Source organism: Apus apus, chromosome 1 (genome assembly GCF_020740795.1).
Source record: "Apus apus isolate bApuApu2 chromosome 1, bApuApu2.pri.cur, whole genome shotgun sequence".
NCBI classification, from domain to species: domain Eukaryota; kingdom Metazoa; phylum Chordata; class Aves; order Apodiformes; family Apodidae; genus Apus; species Apus apus.
Window position 1 is genome coordinate 7,398,594 of NC_067282.1, and position 13,222 is coordinate 7,411,815.

Consider the following 13,222-nt stretch of genomic DNA (forward strand, 5'->3'; position numbering starts at 1 on the left):
TTTGCCATGCTGTTTTCTCATATTCATTATGAACTTGGAGGAATGGTCTTAAAACACAGCAAAACTGCTTCAGATGAGACATAAGGAAAACATGCAGCTGCAGAAAGGAGAGTGAAGCACCAGAATAGACTGTTTGGGATGATTGAAATGTCTGTCTCTGGAGATCATTCAGAAAAAAAAAAAAGAGACAGACATCTGTGAAAATATATAATAGTGAGTTATGGCCCCCCAAAACCTTTCTTCTCCCCTCTGGTCACCTCTCTGTCTCCTTTTCATTCTGAGAGCTCATGTTCATGCTTCAGTTGCAAGTTCCTGATGCTTGGCACCTCTACAAGTGTGTGCTGTTTGTCTTTGGAAAATGTGAGGCAGTGCCATTTGATATAATCCTTTATCATTATGGTCTAAGCTAAATCATCTCCATTTGCTTCAGAAAGTGCAGACGGTTGCCCCAGTGCAGGTGACATTTAAGAACTTGATCACAAATCCCAGACCATAACGTACTCCCAGATTATCTCACCCGAGTCTCTCATTTGATCTATCTCTTTCCTAGAAGAATGTATATAGGAAACAAGTAATTCTTTATTCTCCAATAAATTTCTTAAATGTTTATGTGTTTTGACTATTTCTATCCAAACAGTCTCTGAAAGCTGTATGGATGTGACATTTATCAGTGATAAATGCTGTTTAATCACTTAAGGGATCATCTGTATCCACTGTTTTTTCCTATCTGGATCATCCTGGGCACTCACAAGTAGTGAAGCAGAAAATCAGAGACCATTGTAGAGACCAGTTTATCAAAGCTGTACAGTGTCAAAATATTACAGACTATCATTATCACATTTTATCAGCAACCTCTTCAGGAAAGGAAAAGCTAGTCTACAGATGTCAAATATATCTTAGGGTAAAGCCATAGGCTGCAGTCATGAAAAACTGCCATTGTATTAAAAATTGTTATTTCACCTCTGAAAATGGCTCTAAAAGAATTTGCCTTTCAAGAGAGCACATGGCTCTGCAATCCAACTGCTGTCACTTGCTGTCAACTGTGGGAAAGTCTGCACCAGCAAAGAGTTATCATTTGACACAGCTCCCTTTTTCTCGCTCCCTCTGCATTCCACATATATATAAATATATATATATAAATATATATATATACACACATTCTCTAGATATATTTGCATTCAGTGAAATATATATATATATATATTCATTGAATTGATTTTCTGTAAGGTAGTGTAAAGCACTGTTAAACCAGTGATTCCCACCATGTTATGATAACAAAGCACTAACCTGCTCCAGAGAACAAACAGCTGGTAATTATTGAGGCTGTCATTCTTATTCTGGGATGCTTGTCAAAATCATGAAAGAATTGAAGAAGCCTGGGTATCAAGTGGGAAGTTTTCAGCATTTCCATTTTCTACTTATCTATAAGCCTTGGCCATAACGTGGCTCACCAGCACAGCAGGGAAACAGCAAAGGTCTCCTGCTTCTTGTAAGATTGACCTTGATCTTTTTTTTTACCTAAAATCTGTGGATCTGGCACCCCTGAGTTGAACATAATCACTGAAGGTATTGATTTGATTAAGACACTGTAGACAAAAACCTCAAAGGGCTCTATGGTTATTAACAATCACAGACATGCACATGTCAAATTAAATTCACATTTTCAGTTTTCACTTAGTAGAAAAGCTGTAATGCAATAAAATTATTTACATGGTACACAGGACCAGTGATGGGATAGATAATAACTGGAAGATGTTGCTGTGCTGAGGTTAGGCAGACATGGTTACTCCATCACAGAATACTGTACAATTGGCACAGGGAGTAGGAGGGGGCTCTCAAATACCTGTTTAAGTGGCACAGGGAGTAGGAGGGGGCTCTCAAATATCTGTTTGACTACAGATAGTGCCTTGTCTGGAAAATGACACCTACAGTGTCCATCAGAAAAAGAGAAGAGTGACGACCTTCCAGTACTGAAGGGCCTACAGGGAAGCTGAGGAATGACTTTTTACAAGGGCTTGTAGTGAGAGGACAAGAGGTAATGGCTTCAAACTGGAAGAGGGGAGATTTAGTTTAGACATTAGCAGGAAATTCTTTAGTGTGAGGGTGGTGTGACACTGGAACAGGTTGCCCAGGGAAGTTGTGGAAGCCCCATCCCTGGAAGTGTTCAAGGCCAGGTTGGACGGGGCTCTGAGCAACCTGGTCTAGTGTCCCTGCCCATGCAGGGGGGTTGGAACTAGATGATTTTTAAGGTCCCTTGCAACTCAAACCATTCTGTGATTCTATGATACAATTCTATGATGAATTAGGTGCATCCAGAAGGACTGGGGATGCAGAAGTCTCTCCTTAGCAGTATGTAGAAGCATGCTTTAAAACATAGATTTAGGAAAAAAACAGGGAGGTACATTCAAATGAGATAAAAAAGTGATATCGTTATAGACAGGCAAATTTTCTTGATGTCAGTCTTTGATAATACATTTCAATTATAGAAAGAGGAACATGACTGATGCAGTGTGTCTGATTTTTCAGGAAGTCTTTTGATATTGCATGATATGGGACACTGCTATATAAACCAGTGAAGATAAGCAGTGTAACAAGGATTTTAAAAAAGGCAGCTAAAGGAGAGGCAAGCAAACCAGAAAAGACTGAAGTAAAGATTGGATTCTTTATTTAACAAAATACAGATCGGTAGGTGAAGTTGTGCTCTCTGTAAATCTGTCATGAGAATCAATATATAATGGGAAAGAGCAATTTACACAGAGGAACTGTTTTGGTGCAAAAACCATAGAGTTGGCTTCAGCTGCATTTATTTAGAAGAATGAGTCCAATCATATGACGACTAAATTCTGTGCATGGTCTTCCAACCGTTATGAAATGCCAAAATTTAACTAATTGTAAGATAGTACTTGAACAGTTTAGAGGTTTTTAGAGTTGAATTTTCTGTGAAAGCAGGATTTGGGATTGATTAAGAATACCTTTTCCAGCTAAGTCTTTTTATGCCATAAAGGTGGGTTTTTGTGGTTCTGTGAATGATGAGCTCAAGAGTATCTGCAGTAATTGCAAGGCATTTGCTGGTATTACATTGACTTTTCAGACATTTTTCCACTTTTACATGATCTGATGCTCAAATTAATCAACATTTCAGAGCATCTAGACAGTCAGCTACAGTCTCCATGTCTAATTAGTGGCCAGTTGTACAAAATACATGTTAGAAACCTGGATATCTCATAGCACAGTACTCAAAATATTCCTTATAATAAGCAAAGAGTTATGCAGGGAGCATGACTTATCCCGAGGCAATATATGTATTTGTCTTGTTTAAATTTATACAGGCTTCTAATATGCTCAACCATTCTCTATTACCTATTTGTATTATAAATGTTAATCTGCCTTAATCAGGAAGCTCTAGCAAATTTAATATAATTCTGCAGCTGCCGTAAATATTGCTTCTTAGATCAATACACACATGGGAATGTTTTATCTATTTTGTTCCTTTCTGCATACTTTTTGTTTGTAAGGGTAAGATGGTAAATGGTAAAAATGCATAGCCTTGTTTCCAGACTTTGCTCAGTTCTTTTTAATTAGAGTGTCCGAGACAGTCTTAGGAGATGGCTGACAATATCCTTGCCAGGAAGAACAGTACAGCTGAGTATAGGAAAGTGAAGATTACAGGGGGAAGTAGTTTTTACCTAGCAGATTTGGAAGTCAGGGAGTGAATCATTTATTAATGGTATTTATTCAGTGTTAGAAAATTGTATTAATCGCAATAGCAAAACAGTTCAACCCAATGAGGTACATCCATGTTTCTTTTCATAACATTCCTGCCAGGATTCTGGTTGTATTACTGATGGTTCTGATCTCTGTGCTTTTGCTGGTTTGTCAGGCTATCCTGTTATTTGAATAGTTACATCAGGCAGTATTGGTTTTCTTGCTACTATTTCATTTAGCTTATAATTTTTTAATTATTTGTGAGTTTGAGGGATTTTTTTAATGTAGGCTACAGCTTCCACGCTGGTTTATGGAATTAAGAAAATCACATTAGCTTCCCCACCGCTCTGTTTTCAGAAAGAAAGTCTTTTTTTACCAAGTGTCTTTTAGGAAACCCTGCTTTATCTCTTCCCACTCTGAGCATAGCAGAAGTTCATGGCATATAAGTACAAAACTGGCGTATGATGTCTTAGCTGTGAAAGCTTTTGTGTAAGTTTACATTTGTCTACATTTCCAGTTATATTTCAAAACATTTATTGTGTGATTGCTAGGCAGAAATCCTACCTGATGAAGTAGGATTGTATCTGTTTTTTTCCCCAACATGGTTTGGTAAGAGGTGGCATCTTCTGCATACTACAGTGCTGAGGAAGATACCACCTGCCTCAATCTGCTCCCAGCTCTGTTATCACTGTTTCCTGCCCTCTTCACATTTTCAGGCAGTTTTGTGTCTGGATGCTTTTCAACCTGCATCAATCAGACTCAGGCAGGTTAGTGTAAATAGTCTAAACAGGTTAACCCAGTTCCTTCTTATTGAAAGGTATTTAGGAAAACTCACAGGAACCATGTAGCTGGGGCGCTCAAGAGACTTTTGGAAGGGGGAAACTGATGAACAGCTGGAGGCAGGTAGGAATCATTTGCCATCAGAGTCCGAAAAAGAGGAGGATCTTCCCAGTGTTGGTACAGGGAGAGTCAAGATCACCAAAATGCCCTTCGTGTGTTGCCATGTTGCTCTAGAAAAGGTCAGCTCTGTATTTTGTTTCCTCATGTCATGTCTTTAAGAGCTGGAAGCAGGCTAAGCCAGCATCATCATTAAAAAGATGTGGCTAATCAGTATAATATGCTCAACTCCCAATAAAGAGAAGTACTTTTGGTAAAAAGCAGAAGCATAAAGAAGCAACAAAGCAAAAATAATAAGTAACAATTGCCCCAGGACAATGATTTTGGATGGGAAATTGTGGAAATTAAATGAAGATCCTCCACCACTAGCCTGAAGCAAGGAAATAGCTAAATGAATTAGCTCAGCTATTAATAGAAAGTAGGTTTTGTTCCTTTGCAATGTGCCGCCTCAATATTTGTTAAAGAAAGAGGATTTCAATGCAGGGGAGCTTTTTACTTTTCACCTTGACAGAGTCATTTTGTGCCTAAAACACCAGACATATCTGGAAACATTTCTGCACTGTATAAAACAGTACCTCCTACAAAGCTATCAAGGTTAATGAGACATATGCTGCTCTGCTGGGCAAGAATGGCAGTGCAAATTGGATGCCTGGGGTGAAGGGATGTGCCCAGCTTTTCCAACATTTCACACTGTGCTGCCAAGACAGACCATGTGTTGTGACACGGTTGTTTCAGATCTGGCTCTCTGCTCTTTATTTGCCTTGCCCCTTCTTGGACATGCATACCCACAACATTGTCCAAGATGCTAGCTCAGTGGTGTGAGCTTTGGGGAATTGGAAAAAGTGCCACAAAGCGTCTTTTCTAGTTCCAGGGTGCATCAATTCCAATAAAGGAAGGGATAAATTTTTGACAATACAGTAAAATTCTGTGCAGGAAAAAGGCTGGTAGAATATTGGCAGGGACAGAAGGGGTGGGTTTTTTTTAAAGCTATTGAGTTGCTTGCAGTTTTCTTCAGTGACTGGAAGAAGCTGCAAAAAATTCCCAGCTGACAAAGCCCAGGCTGACACTTCATAAACCAAGGACAGGCTTTAAGGGAACAGGCAGATAAACACCTCAGTGGGATACAAGGTCCTTGTCACTCACTAATAGCTTGATTTATTTTAGTACATCTCTTTCATTATAAGGCATGAAGTCTCTGAAACTAAAGCTTCCAGAGACTAATTTAGATTAGAATTATATTCCCCATGACTAAGAATAGAGCACAATATTAGTCTTCTGAACACATTATGGGAGGAAGATGTCTTTTCAGATGTATGTATATTCACAACTAACACAATGTGAGGGCTGTATCTAATGGTGCAACAGATGGAAGAGGCATTATCTTCAGTAATAAAGCAAATGGAAATGAAGTTAGTGGTGATGTTTAGGCAATGAGACCAGCTACCTAAAAAATATACAGGTGAAATTTTAATTAGAACACAAGCATAAAAATAAATACCTGCATATTGGTAAAGGAAAAACACCTAACCAATGTTAAAGGACAAAGACATTAATGGCCCTACTGTGCTGAAGTTTTAAAGGCCAAAGCAATGGGTAAAATCAGTAAATATGCCTTTGAAAGGGTCCTGAAAAAGTGTGTTGAAAATACTCTAATAAAAACAAGCAGATAGATCAAACTAATAAAAACTTATAAGTATATCTTCTGTTCCTCAGTATTGAAATCTGTGTTTTTCATTTCCTTTGAGTGAGCTCAGGGGAGTTATATGACTGATAAGAAGTAGCAGCATAACTTGTTCTGTTGCTCAGTGCACAATGAATGGAGCAATGCCTTTCGAGCAACACTTTCTCCAATAAATAATGCACACCATTGCATTGCCTATTGATGGCATCAGGATTGTGTGCATTTTTTCCTGTCAAGTGAGGAATTTAGCTGATGTTAAATCTAACTGATCTTTTCGACTGATAAAATAGAATATGCCATATAATATGAGGTCCAAAGCCAGCCTTGTCCAGAACTTTGTCCCTGGCAATAGCCAACATCAGACATGGCAGAGGAAGGAATAAGAAGCAAAGGTACAGTGAGCTATACCTAACCATAGTATGTTTCATTGTTTCTTCAGAAATTACCACAGACCACAAATATTTTTCACCATCATTAACCTGCTGTTTAATTGCTTGTAACCTCAGACAGCTACAGAATTGAATTCCTAATCATGTAGAAACAGGGTACTTTTAGTAAAAACTGAAACAAACAAAGAAAAATCATAAAAAGAACACAGAAAATGCTAACCAAAAGTATTAGCAGTTCATGTCTTTTTGCACTCTTTCACTTTTGATGTGTGTTACAGAAGTTTCAAAAGCTTCCAGAGCTGTGGGATGCTAGGTAGCCAGCAGGCATAGCCAAAGACACAGTGTTAATCTAGCATCCATGTCTCTGCCTTAGATGCCAAGGTTTGTGATTCACACAAGTTCACAGTGTGAATCTGGAGAAAAGCAAGACTCAGACCCAGTCCTCTGAAGTCTTGATGCTGGTCTCACCTTCCTCTTGCCTCCATGTGTAAAACAGCAGTGACTGGGCAACACTGCAGGCAAAGGGCAGAAGTGGAAAACACTCACTATAGGATGGAAATGTCTTCTTTAAATCTTAAACCATTCAGTCAAAATGTCTGTGAAGTGGAGGCAGAGGGGGGTTAAAAATATTTACATAAATAGGATAAATAATGTTACTGTAATAACAGTATCATGCACGTTGCTATCTTAGATGTCCAAAGCAATCAGTTCATGACTTGTCATAGTGACATACAATGTGTGTTTCCATAAAGAGAACAGAAGAAAACTTTAGAAGGTTTAAGCTGGCTTGAATCCACTGAAATTATGCCAAATTGCTACTGATGGAGAAGCTGGTGTGGCAGTTATTCCTTTATTGTAATGTCTGGAGTTATTCGACATAGCCCTTTTCAAAGTGATAAAATTCTGCCTCTTAAGTAATATGTTCCTAGCTTTTGTTTTGTTTTTTTTAAACCGTGTAGTCTGTTAAAATTGGACACTGAGTTTTACTTTTCTTTCGTGCTCTGACAGAGCCCAAGAGAAATACCCTGCCTTTGCCAACCTCCAGCTTGCATTATAGCCATCACTGCTTCACCATTTGCTGAAGTGGGTTAGAGATGCATTATTTTAGAAGCATAAAAGCAGCAATTAGGAAATCCTTTATCATCTAGAAGCAAACAGGGCTGATCTGGAATTACACAGGAAAGCAAATTCTGATACCTGCTGACAGAAAGAATTGCTGTCTCTCTAAAGGTGTCAGCACTAAAAGCATTCAGACTAATGAAGTGATGATGAACTATTATTTTCACTATTGTATAATACGTCAGCATTTCAGTTACTTAACTATATTTCACTTGTAGAATCAGGGCTTTTTCGTTACCATGTTCTCTAAAATCAATCAAAGCTGCAATCTTTCTTATAAACTTAAAAGTGAAAAATAACAGTAATATAGCGTAGTAAAATTCTGCAGCTCTTTCTCATAGAAAAACTACAGTGTATTTATTTGTCAGAGCTGTTCTTCATTTATATGACCAAAAAGTAGCATCAAGCCATCAGATATAAAATCTCTGGTTTTGCTATTTTCAGCTTCAGAAATTATTTTATTTTCACTGTGATTTTCTAAAACCATATTTAGTTAATTGCATTCATTTTTAGACTCTAAAACACATCAAACTCCAAGAGTTTTCTTGTGTGCTCAAGTGTCATAGCCTTTTAGGCCATTTCTGAAGTGACTTGGAGAATCTGAACCTAAAATTTCAATATACTTCTTAATTGAATTGAAATCTTCTTGCTCCATGTAGATGAAAGGACGTAAGTCACAGCAGCTCTCATTCCAACTGTCTTTAATGTCTGTGCATCTGCCATGGAGCTCACAAACTCATTATATTTTCCTCCACAGCATGTGGAGAAACTGAAGTGTTGAGTAATGGGACTCACAAGTGCTGGTCTGACCCCAGCAGTAATTAGCAGTGTCGTAGAACAGTTTGGGTTGGAAGGGACCTTTAAGATCACCTAGTTCCTATGCCCCTGCATGGTCAGGGACACCTCCCACTAGACCAGATTGCTCAAAACCCCACTAGGCACTGGAACAGGCTGCCCAGAGAGGTGTTAGAGTCACCATCCCTGGAGGTATTCAAGAAACTTGAAGATGTGGCATTTCAGGGCACTCTCTAGTGGGCATGGTGGGTTATTTGTGGGTTGTGTGTTGTTGCTTTTGTGAGGTGTGTGGTTGTGGTTTTGTGTGGTGTGGGGTTTTTGAGCTTTGGTTTGGTTTTCCCTGGGTGGATGGTAGGACCTTAGAGGTCTTTTCCAACTGTGAAAATTCTGTGATTCTATGATCCAACCTGGCCTTGAACGCTTCCAGGGATGGGGTATCCACGACTTCCCTGGGCAACCTGTGCCAGTGTCTAACCACCCACACACTAAAGAATTTCTTCCTAATGTCTAACCTAAATCTCCCCTCTTCCAGTTTAACACAATTAACCTTTGTCTTCTCACTACAAGCCCTTATAAAAAGTCCCTCCCCAGCTTTCCTGTAGCCCCTTAAGGTACTAGAAGGCCACTATAACATCCCCCTGGAGTTTTCTCCTCCAGGCTGAACAACCCTAAGTGTTTCAGCCTGTCTTCATAGCAGAGCTGCTCCAGCCCTTTGATCATCTTTGAGGCCCTTCTCTGGACTTGCTCCAACAGTTCCATGTCCTTCCTGTGTTGAGGGCTCCAGAACTGGACACAGCACTGCAGGTGGGATCTCACCAGAGAAGAGGGGGGGAATCCCCTCCCTTGACCTGCTTGCCACGCTTCTGATGCAGCCCAGGACACTGCTTTCTGGACTGCAAGTGCACATTGCCAGCTCATGTTGAGCTTCCCATCAACCAACACTCTCAAGTCCTTCTCCTCAGGACTGCTACCAATCCATTCTCCCCCCAGCCTGTGTTTGTGCCTGGGATGGCCCTAACCCTGGCACAGGATCTTGCACTTGGCCTTATTGAACTTCATGAGGTTTCCATGGGCCCACCTCTCAAGCCTGTCAAGGTCCCTCTGGATGGCCTCCCTACTCTGCAGCATGTTGACCACACCACACAGCTTGGTGCTGTCAGCAAACTTGTTGAGGGTTAATAATGTAGGTTACCATTTGCTCACCTATTTACCCTGTTAGTCTAATGCATAACTTCATCAGTTTTTTAAGGTACCAGAGTTAGTTTGTTAGATCACTAGTGGATCAGGTAGCGGGTACAACCTTAGCAGATGGATTTTGGTAAGTCAAATTTGACAAATTTTGCCAACGATGCACTCCAACAGCAACACATTCTTTGTTCTCCCTTTCTTTAAAGGGCATGAAATTAGTGAAGCAGCTTTAACTGCATCTCTTGTCAGCATGTCACAACCTCAGTGTCCTCTTAATCAGATAGGAGCCTTGAAAGTGTTATTTAGATTCAGTGCTGAATCTGAAGGAAGCATGAAATGTTTTCTTCTGGACTTTAGCACTGCCACTTATTCACACCTAGCAAATACAAAGCTATTAAGAAACAGCTCCTCTGGAATGACCGTATATATGAAGAGGTGTTAAGAAAAAAAGGGGTTTTTTTCCCAGTGAGAAGGAATACCATAGCAGTTCTGATGGCAGAAATGGAGCATCACCCTTTCTGTTTCTGTTCATAATGCAGATGCAGCTGTCACTGTAGTATTTAGGCATCAGTAGAACTAGGAGGACTGAGAGTAAAGAAGCTCTTCTGAGCTGGGTTAAATACTACCTGCATTGATGGCCTTGCAATTTTTGGTCCAGGCATTTGTCAGGACAAAGGGACAGGTTTACATTTCAGCATTTTTTAATGTATAAATTTGAAGAAGGTACTGTGGGAAAATACAGGCCCATGAATTTGGTTATTTACAAATTTTCTAAGTATTTCAGTCCAAAGGAAAAAACATCTCAAGAATACAAAGTAACAAAACTACCATTAGTCCTTCAGATTTTTTAATATCAAGCAGAGAGCAAGAGCTTGAGCCCTGAACTCCCATCACACACCATTTAGTCAGTTTTTAAGATGTGTTGTGGTTTCAAAATGGAAACTGGAAAATTTCTAAGTGGAAAAAGATTATCAAGTTCAGAAAAAATTTACAGTCAGTTAAAATCAATTAAATTACAAGAGCGCTCTGAAGTCAGAACACAAGCTATAATATCATCAACTGACCAAGCTGTAATCATTTGAGTATCTCATGAGCTGGTTTTCAAGTCGCAAATTGCTGGATGCTGTGCTAGAGAGAGTCAGATTTTCAGTCCTCTCTCCTCACTCTCCAGATTGGTGTCTAAATTTGGGAGTTACTCCCACACCTCACATACAGAATCTGCCTGGGATGTTGTTGCTTATTAAAGGGAAAGCTGCCATTACAGCTGCTCTGATGTAAATCATTCATATCTTTGTCTTTACCCAGATGTAAAACATCAAATAAGCTGAATTACACTATCTTTACTGTCTTCTTCAGTATACCCACCGCACATGAGACCTAGTAACAAGCCTTAGAACTGTAATATGCAGTCTGTATGCAGAGCAATGACACTGTATTAGGAAGAAAAATGTTAGCTTTTTGTTTTTAAGATCACCTTTCCTATTTACCAAGAAGAAATGTTAAATTTGTTATCATGAAATATGAGTTAAACAAAGCCTTGCTGGGAAGGTGATTATTTTCTAAATAAATTCTTGAGCGGGAGGGAATAGAACAAATATGACTCACATAGAACAAACTTAAATCCTACACTGGGATAAACACTACAAAACTAAACTCCACTGTAAAAAACAACACAGGTTTATAGGAGCTTTAGTTCCACTGAGGATTTGGGCTTTTAAATCACTGAGAATTTTAAAGATGTACTCTAGCTGAAAGAAACGAGCAAGAAACAAACTACAGAATAAATCTGAGATACAGTCTGCATGTAGGAGTGTGTCTTCTTCTGTCACACATAATTTCAGCTGCAGTCAGTGAAGTCATAGGTATGTGGGAAGACTGAAGAGTCTTGTATCACAGCTGTGGTTCCCAACTGATTGGCAAAGTAACCACTGTCACTTAACAAACTTAGTAAGTAATGCCAAAGGAGTTCAGTGGAAAGGGAGTTAAAATGCATCAAGGAAGAAGAACAGAGGGGAAAAAAAACTAACCAAAAAAGTAACACAAAAGCCCAAATCAAACCACTCTGCTGTGCTAGCTTGAAGGTCACTAGTGTCTGCACAAAATGGGAGATCTTGGAAAGGTCAGATGTTATTATCCATTGAAAAGTTAAAGGGCACTGAATAAAATGAGTAGGTTGTTGTTGCAAAGCATCTAGACTTTCTGGGAATCCAGCCAGTGTGAACAGCAAATGATCAAACAAAAATAATGCTGAGATTTCTACTAGGAGAAAATGAGAATATTGCTGCATTACAGCATTCTCATGTAGCCCAAACACCAACAAATGGAGAGCACACCAATAGGCTATAAATGCACAGGAAAGATTTATTTGCTTAAACTGAGAGGTGGTGTAATCTGGTGGGATGTACCTCCATCCTTTAAGGAAGGAAACCTTGTGTGCTCGTTTCACTTCTGCTCCAGACTTGCTCTGCACAAATGTAGACCTTGCTTTTGGAGTGGGCAGTGAAATAAAACCTTGAGGTCTGGGGAACATCTTCTCTTCACTGGCATCACTCTGCAACATCATACTCTTCAAAGTGTCGCTGACTCACTGAAATGGATTTTGTACACCCCCTCAATTTAGTCCTCCAGCTCACATTGGTGGATTTTCCAGGTTTAGGTTGAATTATGACTCTGTGTTGCTGGAGCATTGCCTTTAGGTAGCCAGTTTCAAGGAACTGAGAGAAATTTCAGCTTGTTTCCAAAACTTCAGCTTTTCTTCTTACAAACCAAAACTCAGCTAGCTCATTAGGTCACACATTGAGCAAGGGGAATGTGCCAGCAGGAAGGACCATTGACCAGGCTGTACAAGGGATGTGTCCTTTCAAATAGTAGCCTGGCCAAATGATACACCTCTAGCTGAATCCTTGCCCCAACACTGGTCCCATGCTCCTGATCAGCAGGTTACAATGTTTTACAAAGCTACAAGCAGAGCTATGGAAGAGAACAAAGTGTGGGGGGTGGTTTTGTGCCATTCTTATGCAGCTTTAACAGGTCTGAAGTTTCTAGGATCACTCACTCAGAAGAAGACCCAGCTTTGGATTTGCCTATTTAAAAGAACTGAAGCCCAGTCCTCAGTGGGCTGGGTAAATAAGGTAGCTTGTTGCTCATACAAGAACTTCACAGCTGCTTCAGGGATAATTAGACTTTGATATATCTCCTTCAGTTCAGTGGGATTTTAAACCAAATGCTTGACTCATTAGTAACTTCAGTGCATCATCCCACTGCCCCTAACAATGTATTTTATTCTTTGGAAGGATGAATGATCTAGTGGAAAACTGCTTTCATCATCAGTTTTGCAGACTGAAGGATATTTGGCAGCACAGTTTAAATCTCCTTTCCTGAAACTGCAGGAGAGAGTATCTAGCTCTTGGACTTTTCACATATCAGTGCTGAAATGTTCAGGTACCAC

At 39.6% G+C, this 13,222-nt stretch overlaps 1 protein-coding gene across 20 annotated transcripts in view; it reads left to right on the forward strand.

Moving 5' to 3' along the window:
* DLG2 (discs large MAGUK scaffold protein 2) overlaps nucleotides 1-13,222 on the forward strand; it is a 1,033,121-nt gene that overhangs the window by 923,944 nt on the left and 95,955 nt on the right. The gene's annotated exons all lie outside the window — the stretch shown is intronic.